The sequence below is a fragment of the Lissotriton vulgaris genome, chromosome 4_1, assembly GCF_964263255.1.
Source record: "Lissotriton vulgaris chromosome 4_1, aLisVul1.2, whole genome shotgun sequence".
NCBI lineage: Eukaryota > Metazoa > Chordata > Amphibia > Caudata > Salamandridae > Lissotriton > Lissotriton vulgaris.
In genome coordinates, this window is record NC_141691.1 from 1,715,987,632 (window position 1) to 1,716,003,837 (window position 16,206).

The window sequence follows — 16,206 nt, forward strand, 5'->3', positions numbered from 1 at the left end:
TTTCTGACACCACACTGTCAGTGTTTTGAAGATTTCTTTAACAAGAGTACCAACAGGGCAGGGTGGCCTTAACAGTAGTCTCATGGTGAGTTATATGACAAGAGATGTGTCTGCTCCACTTGCGCAACTTTGCAACTTTATTTGCAATTCCTTTCTGTAGAGTAGACAGGGAAGAATTTTACAAAAAATAATCAAATATCAACTTTCAAAGACTTTCACCTTGGAAACTGGTCTTGCTGCTCTGCAAAACGTTCAATTACTCCCTTCTGCATGATCCAGTATATTTTCCCTGGTAGCCATATAGTAAGTAGCAACTTCCTTCCAATATCATTTATTTTCATTTTGAATCTAAACCTCCTATGGTGGTAGTTACTCTGCAGCAAGCCTATTTCACAAGACTGAGCTGGTTTTCTTTATTTAATCTGCTTGCTTTCACAGCGTAAACGCAGTGGCCATGCTGCCCTGATATGTTTTTAAAAATGTATATATATTTTAATCCTTTCTGCCAGAAGTTGCCACGGGCCATGAATCTGGGATAACAGGGGCAGCAAATGGCCTTCTTGTTTCCATGGTGCAATAAAGAAGTAGCCGCTAAACGATGCTTGGGAGATCCTGACATTGATCAATGAGAGATTAGAGACAATTATTTCTCTAGATAATTCTCTGTGATGCATTCCATGCATAGAGACCTCGTTTGAGAGGGATATTATGCATTGGGGGCCGGCTTGTACCGAGGGTGGTGGGGTGGGTGGGAAGGCTGCACACCGGGTACACAAAAATAAATAATGAAATAAATGCACTTATCTTCACAGTGTGACCTTCTTTCCCTCATGTGTCTTCCAGGAAGCTCTGGATGCAGACAACTGCACTACCCAATCCTGGCGCTGCTTTCACAGCATGAAACTAGACCCCATTAGAATAGAGCAGGCTCCCCCTGTGCTCCTACGAGCACTAGAGGCCTGTGCTTTCTCTAAACCAGCTGTCTAAGACAGCTAGGTTAGAGATCTGTGTGCTTGTCTAGCTGGCTGTCCCAAGATGGCTGGCCAAAGAGACATGCACATTTTAAAGCGCACAGATCCCTGCTGCTGCCACTCGGCAGCGCTGGCCCCGCTTTGTCCTGACACTTAGTTCAAGACAGGTTGCTGACAAATAAAACGGTAATAAATAAATAACATTTATTACCGTTTTACTTTTCAGCCCTGGGGCTTGCGGGGAGCCACTCCTCTGATCAAATTGAGGAGCCGCCTCTGATATTATATATGAGATAAAGTACTTCCTATCCCAAGTTATAAGACCATTTCAAATCACTAGGTGTTTCTTTACCATACAAAGGAAAACTACACAAATTTCACTTACAAGCGATGTGGATCTGTGAGGCAACTTGCAATATCATTTTATTGCATGGGAGGAGGTATTTGGTTCCTTATAACATAACAACGTTTCCAGGCCTCTTCTAAATATGTGGTTTGTTGATTTTTATAAAATTGAGACATCAGATGAAAGTAAAAATATAGTAGTGCAACTTGCAATAAAGTGACAGCACACATAGAGAGTAGTTGTAAGTGACTTTCAAAACCCGCTCAGAAAGTGCAGTAAAACACAGGTACTTCCCCACCTTTCTGTAATGAGATGCAACAATGCAATAAAATAACTCTTTACTATAAATGTTTCCATTTACCTAATGACAGTAAATTATCAGGCTAAAAAGTAAAGTGGGTGTAATGCTTTATGGCCTGTGAGCAATTTCGCTCAGTGATCTACCTCATTTTCACAGTATCTAGGCTGAAAATAATGAAAGAATTCCATCCATCACTTTTTTGTATACTTTAGTGTGTAGCCCTAAGTGGGAAAGGTATGCCCAGACATGGGTCCTGTGCACGCTGTGCCACTAAAACCAAGCTGTACCTAGCTGATGAGCCCATAACTAGGGCAAACCGGTCCTGAGCTACCTGTGTTCCAGTTCTGGGAAGGCCTGGCATGGCAGTTCAGCTGAACTGTTCAAATTGAAGCAGAGTCCAAACTGAGATGGACTGGTGTGCAAAATAACAGTGAATTGGGATGCGGCCGGAGTAATTACCAGTGGAATCACAGGTCAAATGTGATACATTATTACTGTAGATTAATCATGTAATCATGTAATTTCTTATCATTGGTGAGTAGTGAGCGATATCATAACTACACTGTAATAGAGACATTGTTTACAGGTTTTAAGCAATAGGAAGCAATCACACTGTAAATTGGTCAATTGTAGTGCTCCCTGAAATTCCTCATATTACATATATATAACGCAGTGGAAGTTGCCACTTAGGGCCCGATTCCGATGAACCAGAGTCTGTCTGACATTGGTTTGGAACTGGAACCGAATGACCTCCTGATGTCGGTTCCAGCCCAGGCAGTAGAATGCAACAGAACCCTGTTTGGTCGCATGCCTATTCTTTACAATGGGAGAATGCATTCGGAATGGAATACATGCTCTCATTGCAAAGAGCAGAGGTGCGGTTCATCCCTGCACCCCGTGGCAGGTACCTTAAGGTTACTGCCACGGGGTGCAGGGATCAACAGGGGGGCACCATTGGTGCCCCCTAGGCCGGTATCTGGCAGCCTTGGACCCATGGGGGCCCTGCTGGGGTCCCCCAGAGTCAGATTCTCAATGCCCTTCTGTGTCAGAAAGGCCGGCACAGTGGCGTAACGAAACTTGAGGGGGCCCCCCTGCAAAACAGATGGAGGAGGCCCCCCACGGCGGTCCGGCCCTACCACCCAGAAATCGAGAATATTATTATTTGAAACCTCCAACATTTAAATGAAATGCCTCTAAATTGTCTTTCTCTAATTGTGTTTCAGGCCAGCCTGAATGATCAATGACTGATAATTAAAGGGAACAAAGACAGAAAAGTCACATTACAAATTAATACATACAATTTTATTTATACTGCTATTTACTGTTACGATGAGGTATTTCAGTGTCTTTTAAACAACACATCGCTGGCATTTTTCTTCTAGCAACCCTACTTTATATTCATTTTCATGAAATGCCTTTTCACACTACAGCAGTAAATGTAAAACCCAAATGTAAGGAATAGGCCCACGGGGTACTGGAACCAGAAAAAACGAACCCTCTTCAATCAGTTTACAAAAGTATGAAAATATGCAAATGGTCTCTGGCATCATAGCAGTTGCCTTCAACCCCCTTGCTTCTGGGCCTGAAAGCTCAGGTCACCTGCACCCACCACATGCACCATTTAATATATGAGGTAGGACTGTTATGAGGCAACTCACTGGTGCAACAAATGCCGGCGAGAGAGTGTAGTGCTGCCTGTGTGCGCTACAGCGCTAATGAGGCCCCTGGAGGCTGGAAAATGGGGGCTGCTGGGGGCATGGCTGGCAAGGTTTCAGATTGCCATGTGTGACTGTTGTTGATGTATATTGGATCCTATCATGCGGTCAGTTGTCTATTCCTGACACTTTGGGTATATTATCTTACGTTAAAAATAAGGGGTTGCTTCGGAAATGGTCCACCATAAATCCTAACTTGGTTCTATCTCAAACTATAACTACATATTTGACCCAAGTATTAGATTGCCTGGAGGACGCCATAAACCTTCCAGCTATGGTGATATCATTTGAGTCAATAAAAGAGACAATAAGTGTCATATTGACCAAAAAAATAAAGTTTAGTACACAGAACAACAAGAGGTGGTTTGATAGTGACTGCACTTTTTTTCATAATAAACTAATTAAGGCATTGAAATCAAAACCCCGAAATACATCTGAGGTAAAGCAGTCACGCCTTGAATATAAGCAGGCGATAGAAAAACGCAAGCTAGAGATTCAAAATGAGGCTTGGGAACAACTCTATGTAGCCTGCCAAAGCAGGGACTCTAAACTCTTCTGGCAAACCATCAACCAGGAATATTGTAATGGGAACGATAACAGAAAGATTGACACAGCAATTATGGCTGAGTCCTGGGTCAATCATTTTTCAAATCTTTATAAAATTGGTAGTGATCTAGACTTTTCTAGTCATTTTAACTACGTGGCCTCAACCCTGGTACCTCCAACATTAGATGAAGTGGACAGGGCCTTAACACAGAATGTGAGGAATAAGGCCTCAGGCCCTGACGGTATCCCCGCAAATTTGCTTTTAGCTAACACTGCCTTGTGGCTCCCGCTTCTTACAAATATTTTGAGTTCTTACGTGGTTCTAGGTCCCCCTGATTCTTGGAGATCTGTGATAATAGTTCCCATCTTTAAAAAGGGTGACAAGGCGGATACCAAATGCTACCGTCCAATATCCCTAATTGACTGTACCTGTAAAATTATGCGTAGTTACTTTAGAAAGGCTGGAGGATTGGGCATTGGAAACCGGAAAATTTTCCAACATTCAATATAGTTTTAGGAGAGGCCTTGGCACCGTTGAACAGTGCCTCAAACTGTACCTAGTCATAGGTAAATACACCTTAGCCAAGCCTGGATCTCTTTATTTAGGGTTCATGGACTTGACATCCGTCTTTGATTGGGTGCATAGAGGGAGGCTCTGGGAGAAGATGTTGCAAATGGGCATTGAACCACCTATTGTGAACTTAGCAGCAATGCATCGGGATGTCACGGGGAGGGTAAGTTATGGGGCAGATGGGGAACTCTCAGCTCCAATTGAGGTGAACCGCGGGGGGGGAGGTACAACAGGGCTGCGTGCTTGCCCCATTTTTATTCTGTCTGTATATAAACGACCTAGAGAGCCACATTAAAACTGGGAATGTGGATGTTCCCCAGATAAGTGGCAGGTTCTTATCAGCATTATTATATGCAGACAATTGTGTTTTAATGTCCAGAACTGGAGTGGGGTTGCAGAGACTTTTAATTAGTTTTAATAATTTTATGGGTGACCATGGCCTGAAGACAAATGTAGCTAAACTCACATCATGGTGGTGGGCAAATCCCATGCAACGTTAAAGACATGTTTTTATAAATAATGAGAATTGCTTTATGTGCCCACTTTCTCTTATTTGGGAATTCTGTTTGAATACAAAATACCTGGTTCCATCTGTTAGAGGCAAGGATTAGGGGGTTGAATCAAAGCTTGGAGGCAATTTTCAGGTTCACAAAAAAACTAGGGTCACAACCGATTAAGGTAATGACTGAAATCTATAAAATACGTACGTGTGCTGTCAACCTGTGTGGTGCTGGAGTTTGGGGCTTTTGCAATGTTGAACGCCTGCAGGGAGCTGAGAATATGTTTTTGAAACGCTTGCTTAGTGTTCCTAAATCCACTGCTGCTACTATTTGTCATAGCGAACTTGGGGTGATTCCCCTGTCCTTTCGTATACATTTGGCTCCTATATATACAATGTAACACAATTGTATTACCATATGTGTGGTGGAGCAGTACTGTCCTCTGCTGGCATTATGTTTTACATGTTATAAGAGAGTGACTGGACTACACAGGGCCGGTGCTAATCTGAGGCGACTGTGGGTAGCGGTTAGGCACGTACCAGCAACAGGGTGCTAGATCTGAGCTGAAGGCTTCTCCTCTGGCTCTCTTAGCAGGACGTGCTACCCTGCCACTAACTTCCATTTTAGACGGAACTCAGATTTGTTGCACAGGAGCTGGTGTGACAGGCGAGCCTTGTCACCACAGATTTTATGTACATATAACACCTGTATCCTGATTGACAGTGACTCAATCCATTTTTTATTGTAATGAAGTCTTTTGCATTTTTGTATCTAAAGCTGCAAAAGGAAGGGGCTGAAAATAGGAATGTGAAATGCAAAGAAAAAGACAAATGAAATGTCTTCAAATATCCCTTGTAAAGTGTCACGAGCCTAGTCCCAGAGCCTCAGAGGCCTGGTCCGGCCCGGGGTCGGGCATGCGCACCACTTACTAAAATGAAGAGAGCCTCAGAGGCCCATCCGGGGCCCTGGCGTGTGCACTATTTAATAAATGAAGAGAGGACAGTCAGTCCTCTCCCATTTATGTAAATTTTACTTTGTAACTAATTTCCTTCGCTAGTGCAAATTCTTTTTTGTGAATAGCAAAGATGAATTTACACTTGTAACTACTGATATTTACGTGCTCAAATGATCTTCTGGATCGGGCCCCTATCAAAAGATAAGATTGGTTCTGGCTCTCACAGGTCTCTATACTACCTGCAAGGTGTTATTAGAATCGTATTACACTGCATGCATTACAAGAGGCAAAGCACATCTTTTGGGCATTTTTTCTACATTTTTGACCCATGGCTTGTACTAGACTTGTATGTGTAACCTTTCCTAAAACTTGCTCGAAGTGCCAAGCCAGGCATTGGCTAAAATGCTATAACTCTAATCTGCACATTTTCAGACGGACATGAATGTGGAGGATGATTTAAAAATCGGGTACTCCGCAGATTTACCAAACTCACTACCGTGGATCTCATTATAATTAGGGCTCTCGGTTTTATGGTATTCATTTTTGGGCCATTTCCGTCTGTATTTATCCATATTTATTGTGTGTTTTGTATATAAGAAGTTGTTAAACTGTACATTTCCGTATTTATTTAACTGATAGACGCAAACTCATGCTATGATGTCTGTAATTTTTTTGCAATTTAAGCTGCCAAATATTACATAACAGTACACCCAATGGTAAATACTAGCATTATACCATAAATGCATGTGACATACTCTGTTATTTAAAGAAATTTCTTCCTGTTTTTTATTTTCCCTTTCTGTCCATCTGCTCAGCTGCTGGCCTATAATTAATGAAAGACTGCACGGAGAATTACTTAAAAGAAGCACCATTTTCTGTATTTATTTACTTTTAAAAATAAATGCAAACATTTATTTTTAAATGTCTGCATTTAAAATGCAGACATTGCATTTAAAATGCAATGTCTGCATTTTATTGGCATATTTGGTATTCGCACTGTGCGCTTCATTGCTTCCCGTCTGTGTGTTCCTCTAGCGCCCCCCCCCCCGCTGTGAGCATTCCCAGTTGCTCGTGACGCAAGGCGGCCATTTGCTGGTGTTTCCTCCTTTCAGCAGCCCGTTCTAAAGCGCTTACCTCCTAAGAGGTGTTAAGTCACCACGTCTTCAGTTTTTCCTGCAGGCACAGTTCGCTACAGCCTTCGCGTGGCTCCGTCTTGGTTCCTACCCTGGGGAGTGGCTAATTATTTCCTGGTCAGGTTTTTTCTTTAGGCTTCACGCCCACTGGGTGGTGCTCTTTCCAGGCTCTTGCTGATTAACCACAAAAGAAATTCCTTTCTGTGTTATGCAACTTAAAGCACCAATATGACTTCTAAACAAAGACACCTATTTGAATCAAGTATATCCCCAACTAATCATACATTGCATATAAATCAAATCATAACATAAAATATATCCAGATAATTTTTATTAAAAAAGTTTCATCAATGAACTTAATATAAACATTTTATCATACATAAAAATAGAATTTTTCAGTTCTTTTAAAGCAACAATATACATGTATTCATAAGTCACAATACATAAATAAACAATCAGTTAAAAACAGTTTTGTCGACGCGTTTCGGTGCTTCGATGTTTGGAACACCTTCCTCAGGACTTATATTAAAAACATCTTCTTTCTAAAAAAATGTACATAACATCTATTAGTATACAATGTATGGGGATTCAATGTTTTTACTCTTATGGTGTCAGGAGAAAAAGATCTTAATATTATCTTACATTTTGTTGCAATTTTATTTTGCGATACCAGTTTAGATCCAAGAGTTGAGGTAATAGTAGATAATCCCCTGCAACCCAGCTATATCATCAGCGGATCTGTATGTGAAATAACATCCTTTTAGACATTTAATGGACCATAATGGGAATAAAAATTCAAAAGAGCGAGACATATAACATTATTGCTTACTCTGTATTTTGTATAGGACCATGTCAGTCAATAGATAGACTTTGAGGAACTTTGTATTAATGGTTCCCGTTTTCTGTTCGGTCAATCCCTGTTCATTGTTCTTTAAGGATTTCCACGGTGGTCTCACCTCTTTATTGATTTGAGGTAGTCTATGACGTCTATAAATAACAATAGAAGGATATTTTCAAAGAAGGTAATGTACATATATATGCACAAATAAATCCAAGCTATATTTATTCATAACTTTGGGTATTTTTACTTATTATATTTTGCATTTATGTCATGCCTTAATGAACAAAGTCAAGCAGCGTTATTAATTAAAGCAAGCTGGTTCTGTTGTCCATCATGTTAGGAGACAGTTTTATGCTACACAAAAATCCCATTACCACCGGAAACTTCAATTGCCAGTGAAATGAGTCGGAACAGACTATCAATTCTACTGTTCACTCGCTAAATTCACCTAGTATTACAAGCGAGTTTACGAACAGCCTTTTAAAACAAAACTTGGATCAAAAATAACGAGCCCTCGAACGTAGTATCGTTCGGTGCAGCTCTTACCTCTCAAGACGACAAACGCACCGCCGAGCCGGTCTCCCTTGTATCCCGTGTGAGAATAAATCCTGCACCGGGTTCTCACTATTTATACACAAGATAATTGTGTTTAATTAAAAGATTGGTGTTACCTTTGAGAGCGTGCTATTAGGCAACGTGGGCGCCATTTTTGTAGTTTTTTCTCGCATTTTATAAACTACAATCGTACTGGAAGACGGACTGGCCTACACTCACTTGTAGATTTGCTGTATTGCCGTATCCTAGTGATTGCAGCCCATATGTACACATATTTGATATTTTTCTATCTGTATTTGACGACGGGTTCACCTGAGATGAAAATACCCTTTTTATCAATTTAAGTTACGAATTTACATTTACATTGGATATCGTTCTTTGCAGCTAAAATGGATTGACCCGAAGCTTGCTAGGTTATAGTTTTTAAGCATCCGGTCTATTTATTAATCATGCCTCTTTTAGAGTATAATTTCATAAAGCCTATAACAAATAATTCTAGTATGGTCACGGAGATCGTCTTTATGGAGAAAAATCCCCGCCATTTTAGTAGTATTCAGCTGCATAAGCCCGTCTTATTGGGGCTGTTGTCTAATTATTTTTACTTTTATTATTTATGCACAATATATATATAAAAAATATTACCGTATTTGATGACATATTGGATAACGAACGCTCCCGTTGTATTATGGGATCTTTTACTATTGAGTAAAAACAAAGGGGGTGTCATTATTACTATTGCTACTAGGTCCAACCATGTTTTGTACAAATTTAGAATACAACAATTGTATATTGTGCCAAATCAGTATAGATACTCATATCAATCGGACCGTCCGTAAATACCATCATTATTGATGTATAAACGAATGTGGCATATTTTTAAAGGATTGTATATTCAATGCATTATGTTTTCACAACATCAGTGCCTACATTGATTACATAGAGATATATTTCATAAGATCTATAGTCTATTCACCTTTACATGGTACATCATCACATTTATTTGTATTATTCGTTTACTAATTTCAGTAAACATTGTCCATATCTTGGGTCTAGATATCAATTTTTATCAAATGTACAATGCTGAAGAAGATATTGAATTAAAAATGTGTGTATCATTATGGCACATCACTTTAATTTACATTTATTATCCCAATATGATGAGCTCTAGGGGCTAATTTATATTTTATTTCAAGTCCCCTTGGTGCACATATTTATTTTATATAAACAATATTTCTATACATTAGTTTATAGGCACTGAGTGTTTTAAAGTCCAACTCTTTTTAACATTTGAATAGTATACATTAAAACATCACCTTTCTTTATACAATTAATTGTCATCAAACAATTACACATTATAATATCATATTACTTAGTCCACATACAGTGATGAGATTCTATATCATCGTTCAGATGTTCAGTCTCGTAATACGAGATTATATCTATTGTGTATATTTACAGACAGCAGGATTTATCTGACTAATCTCTCCCACTCCTCTCTGCTGTTTAAGCCATGGGTGTATGTTCTGAACTTTGACATAAAGAATTGTTCTCTTTGTTTGCGTTTCTTTTCAGTATCTCCTCCTCTCATTGTTATCTTTATTTTTTCCACTATAAACCATCTAAGTTCATCTTCTTTGTGGTTTGCTATTGCCCAATGGTCAACTAATGGAGCATTTTTCTTTTGGTTTTTGAGGGCTGATCTGTGTTCTGATAGGCGCAATCGCACCTCCCGCCAGTTTCACCGATGTAGCCCTTTTGGCATGGACATATTATTAAGTATACGACATTGGATGTCCTACAGTTCACATGTTCGTTCATCCAGTGTGATATACCGTTCAATTCAATTCTGTCAGATTTTATGATGGATTTACAGTGGGAACAGGTTCCACATGGTAGATTTCCTCGGATAGGCTTTGCCCGATCAACACTCAACTGGCAACCTTTTCTAGGCTCTCTATATGTTTGAACTAAACAATTACGGACAGTCCTATTCCTTCTATAGGAAAAAATAGGTTTAGGTAAAGGTATCCTTCCTTCTTTGTTTAAAATTTACCAATTTTTATTAATCAGATTTTTGAGTTTGAAACTCATACCGTTATAGTTTGACACCATTACGATATTAGTCTCAGGTTGTTGCATTTTATTTTTGGGTTCAAAAAGAGATTCCCTATTTTGATATTTCGCTCTTTTGTAGCTGTCTCTTATTAATCTCTTTGGGTAACCCCGTTGGGCCAATTTAGTTTTCAGATTTTCTGCATGTTTTTCAAAGGTAATCCTGTCTGTACAATTGCGTCGAATTCTTATAAATTGACTGAAGGGAATCCCGTCTTTTTGACTATTGGGATGATAACTATTATGGTGGAGTAATATATTTCGATCTAAAGGTTTTACATAAAGTTCCACACATAATTTGCCTTCATGTGCCATGATTTTAATATCCAAGAAATCAACTGCCACTTGACTCTTGTTGGCTGTAAATTTAAGGTTTAGGTCCCCACAGTTTAACCAGTCCAAAAACACATCAAGGTCAGTCTCACTTCCTTCCCAGATAAAAAACACATTGTCTATAAATCTAGACCAATTTTTGATGTTTTCGCAGAAAGGGCTGACCTCGTTGTATATGTGCTGTTTCTCAAAGTTCCCTACATACAAGGAGGCAAGACTCGGCGCACATGTAGCACCCATGCTTGTGCCTTTTATTTGACAAAAGAAGTCCCTGTTGAATAAGAATATGTTGTTCATAAGAACAATTTCAATGCACTTAACAATGAACGTATTCTGTGCCATGAGATATCCTTCTTCATCACACAGGATATTTTTCATTATAGTTATAGTGACTTGCTGGGGTATGTTGGTGTACAAGGACTCAATGTTCCAGCACACCAACCATTGATTTTCATTGTTAAAATTAATGCCTTCTACTTTGGAGATCATATCTGTAGTATCCTTCATATAGGATGGCAATGTTTCAACTAAAGGACGAATAAAGTGATCTATATATTTACTAAGCGGCTCCGTAATAGAGTCTATTCCAGATACTATTGGTCGCATGGGCGGGTCCCTTATGTTCTTGTGGACTTTTGGAAGCCCATAAAGGGCTGGTATCTTTGGATGATTGTTCACTAGAAATTTGTATTCATCCTCACAGATGATGCAGTCCTCTTTTACTAAAGTAACAATATTTTTGACTTTCTTTTTCAGATTGTGCCACTCACCTATGTTAGATTTTCTATAGTGGGATTTATTGTCAAGGAGGGCATACATCCTTTGATTGTAATCTCTAGTATTAAGAATAACAATACTGCCGCCCTTATCTCCAGGTTTTATTGTTATTTCATCACAAACTGATAAGTTCTTTAATGCCTCCCTTTCTATTTTGGACAAGTTATTGGTAGTCCAAGTTTTTTCTGCTAACAGTTTTTCAAGTCCTATAGATATTACCTTCTCGAAAGTATCTACCTCCTGATTAACCATTGTGATCTCAGGGGTCCAAGTTGAAGGTAGTTTAAAACCAGAGTAGTTTTCTTTGGGCCTATTTTCCTTATTTTAAAAAAACGCTTTATCCTAATTTTTTCGAAATAAGTCCCTTACATCCTTTTCGATTGAGTACCTACAGATTCCAGTACTAGGGGCAAACCCTAACCCTTTCTCTAAAATAGTTATTTCTCCTGCTGTTAGTACCTTATTAGAGAGGATTATTATTGGTGCTTTTTGAATATGGTGATCTACTCCCAGTCCTTGTGGTTGCGAGTCCTCATATAAGGTCTCCTCATTATTCCTTCCTTCTGGCGGAAACCCTGATGGCCCCTCCCCCGCGTCCTGAAACCACGGGTCTGTCTCTTTTGTTGTTGGCCTAAAAAAGCCTGATATTCATGAAAATCTTCTACACTCTCTTCTCTAGGTTCACTACGTTTACTGTTTTCTTGTACTCTTTCAGCTTCGGAGTCACTTGTGTTGTAAGAAGTGTCATAGAAGGTCACACTTTTCTTAAAAAATTTATTTTTATTATATTTGTAGGGATGATTATTGTATTCATTAGGAATGGGTTGATCAAAGTAATCTTTTTGAAGGTATGGGTACACCAATTCGAATTTGAAATTAGCTACATCCTTTCTAAGTTTGTTAGTTTTTTTATTTATCATGTAGTCTTGATACCCAGTGATATCCTCTTTTATTTCTGCTAGTTTTTTGTATGGCATCATCTAGTGCTGTGGATTCATTTAGCTCTTTCTCTAGCTTCTCTATCTCTTCTCGTTCGATTATTAAGAGTCCCTGTGCTGTGTCTATAATTAATAACATCCAATCGCGACTGCATCGGTTTGTGATTGATGTCCAGTTGTCTTTGAATTTTTCATCTTTTACATATAAACCAGGTTCATTAATAATCTGTAGACCCTTGGGAATAACCCCCTTCTTGCAGTATTGGATAATAAACTCTGCATGAAGTTCTGTTCGAATAATTTTTTTCTTCAGATTCCATAGTTTATTTCACTTCTCATCATCACCTTTTGGTAGAGTAATTGTATTAATACTTTTAGAAGATCCTCCCAGGAGTTTTTTACATTGATCTTCCGAGAACCCAAAGGTTTGTAATGTATCCATATCTATAGTTTTGACTCTCTGGCTACATGAGCCGAGGTAAGGCAGAAAAAAGGAGAGAGTTTTCCCTACTAAACCCAGAAAGGACCGGGAAATGTTGTAACCACAAAAGAAATTCCTTTCTGTGTTATGCAACTTAAAGAACTAATATGACTTCTAAACAAAGACATCTATTTGAATCAATTATATCCCCAACTAATCATACATTGCATATAAATCAAATCATAGCATAAAATATATCCAGATAATTTTTATTAAAAAAGATTTCCACGGTGGTCTCACCTCTTTATTGATTTGAGGTAGTCTATGACGTCTATAAATAACAATAGAAGGATATTTTCAAAGAAGGTAATGTACATATATATGCACAAATAAATCCAAGCTATATTTATTCATAACTTTGGGTATTTTTACTTATTATATTTTGCATTTATGTCATGCCTTAATGAACAAAGTCAAGCAGCGTTATAAATTAAAGCAAGCTGGTTCTGTTGTCCATCATGTTAGGAGACAGTTTTATGCTACACAAAAATCCCATTACCACCGGACACTTCAATTGCCAGTGAAATGAGTCGGAACAGACCATCAATTCTACTGTTCACTCGCTAAATTCACCTAGTATTACAAGCGAGTTTAGGAACAGCCTTTTAAAACAAAACTCGGATCAAAAATAACGAGCCCTCTAACGTAGTATCGTTCGGTGCAGCTCTTACCTCTCAAGACGACAAACGCACCGCCGAGCCGGTCTCCCTGGTATCCCGTGTGAGAATAAATCCTGCACCGGGTTCTCACTATTTATACACAAGATAACTGTCTTGCTGATTAACCCCTCACTGCCTGTTTTTTCTTTCTCTTTCCTTTTTCCTCAAATATGGAGCTGGATAGCTCTCAGGGCTTAGATTTACAAAATAAGGAAGGGGAGGCATTTAAAAATTATTTAAATGTTTTTAAAAATTCATAAGTTAAACATGCTGTTGAGGCATCTATGAAGCGTTTTTTCACAGACATTTAAAACTCAATATTGTCACTTATGTCCAAAGCTTTGGCCCAGATAGCAGAAAAAGAAAATTGGTACCTACCAGCACAAAACGTGATTTTTCTGTTGCGTCACAAAGGTTGAATGAGGATTCCTCTCACAAGGTCGAGGACTTGGTGCCTCCCAGACCTCCTTCTAAGGAGGGGATTCTATCTCTGATGGCAAACATGAAGTTAAATCTAAGCACACTGAGGTACCTGAGAAACTGATAATTTCTCAAATTTTGGACACTGATGATGATTTTGGTGATGCCTATGATTTTTTTGACAATTTTGATGCCAATGATCCTGCTCTTCCGTCTAAAAAAGCTAAAACTGATCCTTTTTTCTCCAATCCCGTTCTGGATGTGGAGAGTACTCCTATGTTTGACCCTACCACTATTCGGCATCCAAATTCTACTGAATGGTTTCCCATTTCACATGTTGGTGACTACATTTCAGCTAGATTGTGTTTACCTTTGGACAAATCCACCAGGTCCAAACTCAAATCTGAATGCTCTAAACCTTCTTTTTCCTATAACATAACTAGTACTCCATCTATTGACCAACCTTTGTTGACCTTCTTTTCCAAAGTTGGTAAAGATCCATGTAAGGGTGTGGACACGGCTTGATCTACTTGTCAAGATAAATTATTGGACGTGGTTGGTCCTCTGGCCTGTATTTTTGACATGGCGGAATCCGCCCGTTTTTATATGGCACTGATTTGGATCCCCAAGAGATATCCCTATGAGCTCAAAGAGCTTTCTGCCTTCTTGGCAATGCCAATTTAGCTATTACCCATGAATTACATAAAGGTCTCCTCATTAACTTTGACCCCAAGGTGGCTAACTTGGCCACTCTAGATCCGGGTATCAAGGCTGATGGTCTCCTATTTGGTGATTTTCTGGTAAAACACCTTAGCAAATTTTTCATAACGTTTGTGTCCATTGACAAAGCTGAGCAATCAATAAAAAAGGTGTTCTCTCAACGTGTTTTTGAACGGGTCAGCAGAGGCAGGAGCCGCTTTGCCGGCAGTTCCTCCCACGGCTCCAGAGGTTCGTTCAATTCCAACACTAATTATCAGGAATTCAAGCCCCAGTTCTATCCTTTAAGAGGCCGAGGCTTCAGGGCCATGGACAGAAGAACTTTAGGAACAATTCCCAGCAAGCTAAGTCAATCTGTTTCTCCCCCTGTTGGGGGCCGTCTAAAATTGTGGTGGTTTCTGACTGCAGATCCTTGGGTCCTATACTCCATCCAAGGCTATCTTATAGAATGTTATGCTCCACCTTTCCAGACAGTTTTCCCTCCTCCTCTAGTCTTCCCAGACGAAATGTCAAATCTTATCTCTATAGAGGTTCAGTCACTTCTCCAGAATCAGGCAATTCAGACTGCACCTCTAGATCCTTCAGGATTCCTCAGGTCCATCTTTCTGGTTCAAAAGAAGAACAAGAAAATGCGTCCGGTCATAAACCTGAAATGGTTCAACCAGTTTGTGGTTTATCACCACTTCAAAATGGAGACCATCATCCATCTCAGAGATTCTCTTTATTTAAACGATTGGATGGTCAGAATAGATCTTCAGGATGCCTATCTCACTGTTCCTATTCATCACTCTCACAGAAAATTTCTACAATTTCAATGGCTAGGAGTAACTTACCAATTTTGTTCTCTCCCTTCCAGTCTGTCGTCAACACCATGGTGCTTTACAAAGATCATGAAACCAGTGGTGACTTATCTACAGTCTCTTGGGATCAGATTGATTATCTATCTCAACGACATCCTGCTGATGAATTTGGACAAACAAACTCTGCGATCTCACTTACACATCACTCAATCTCTTCTTTCAGACCTGGGTTTCCTTATAAACCCTGAGAAGCCTATGCTCATTCCTTCTCTACGAACTGAGTTTTTAGGTTTTCTAGTGGACTCTTCCACCGCTTCTCTTCATCTTCCCCAGTCAAAGGTTTCCACTATAAAATCAGAAGTCGTCCCTGTGCTTCAGAGCAATTTAATTTCTCTCAGATCTCTTGTAAGAGTCGTGGGTCTTTTGTCCACTTCTATTCAAGCAATTTTCCCATTATCAGGCCCTTCAGCGCCTAAAGATTCGTCATCTGTGTCAGGTCTGGCTTACTCCGACCTGATTTCTTTGGATCAAGATT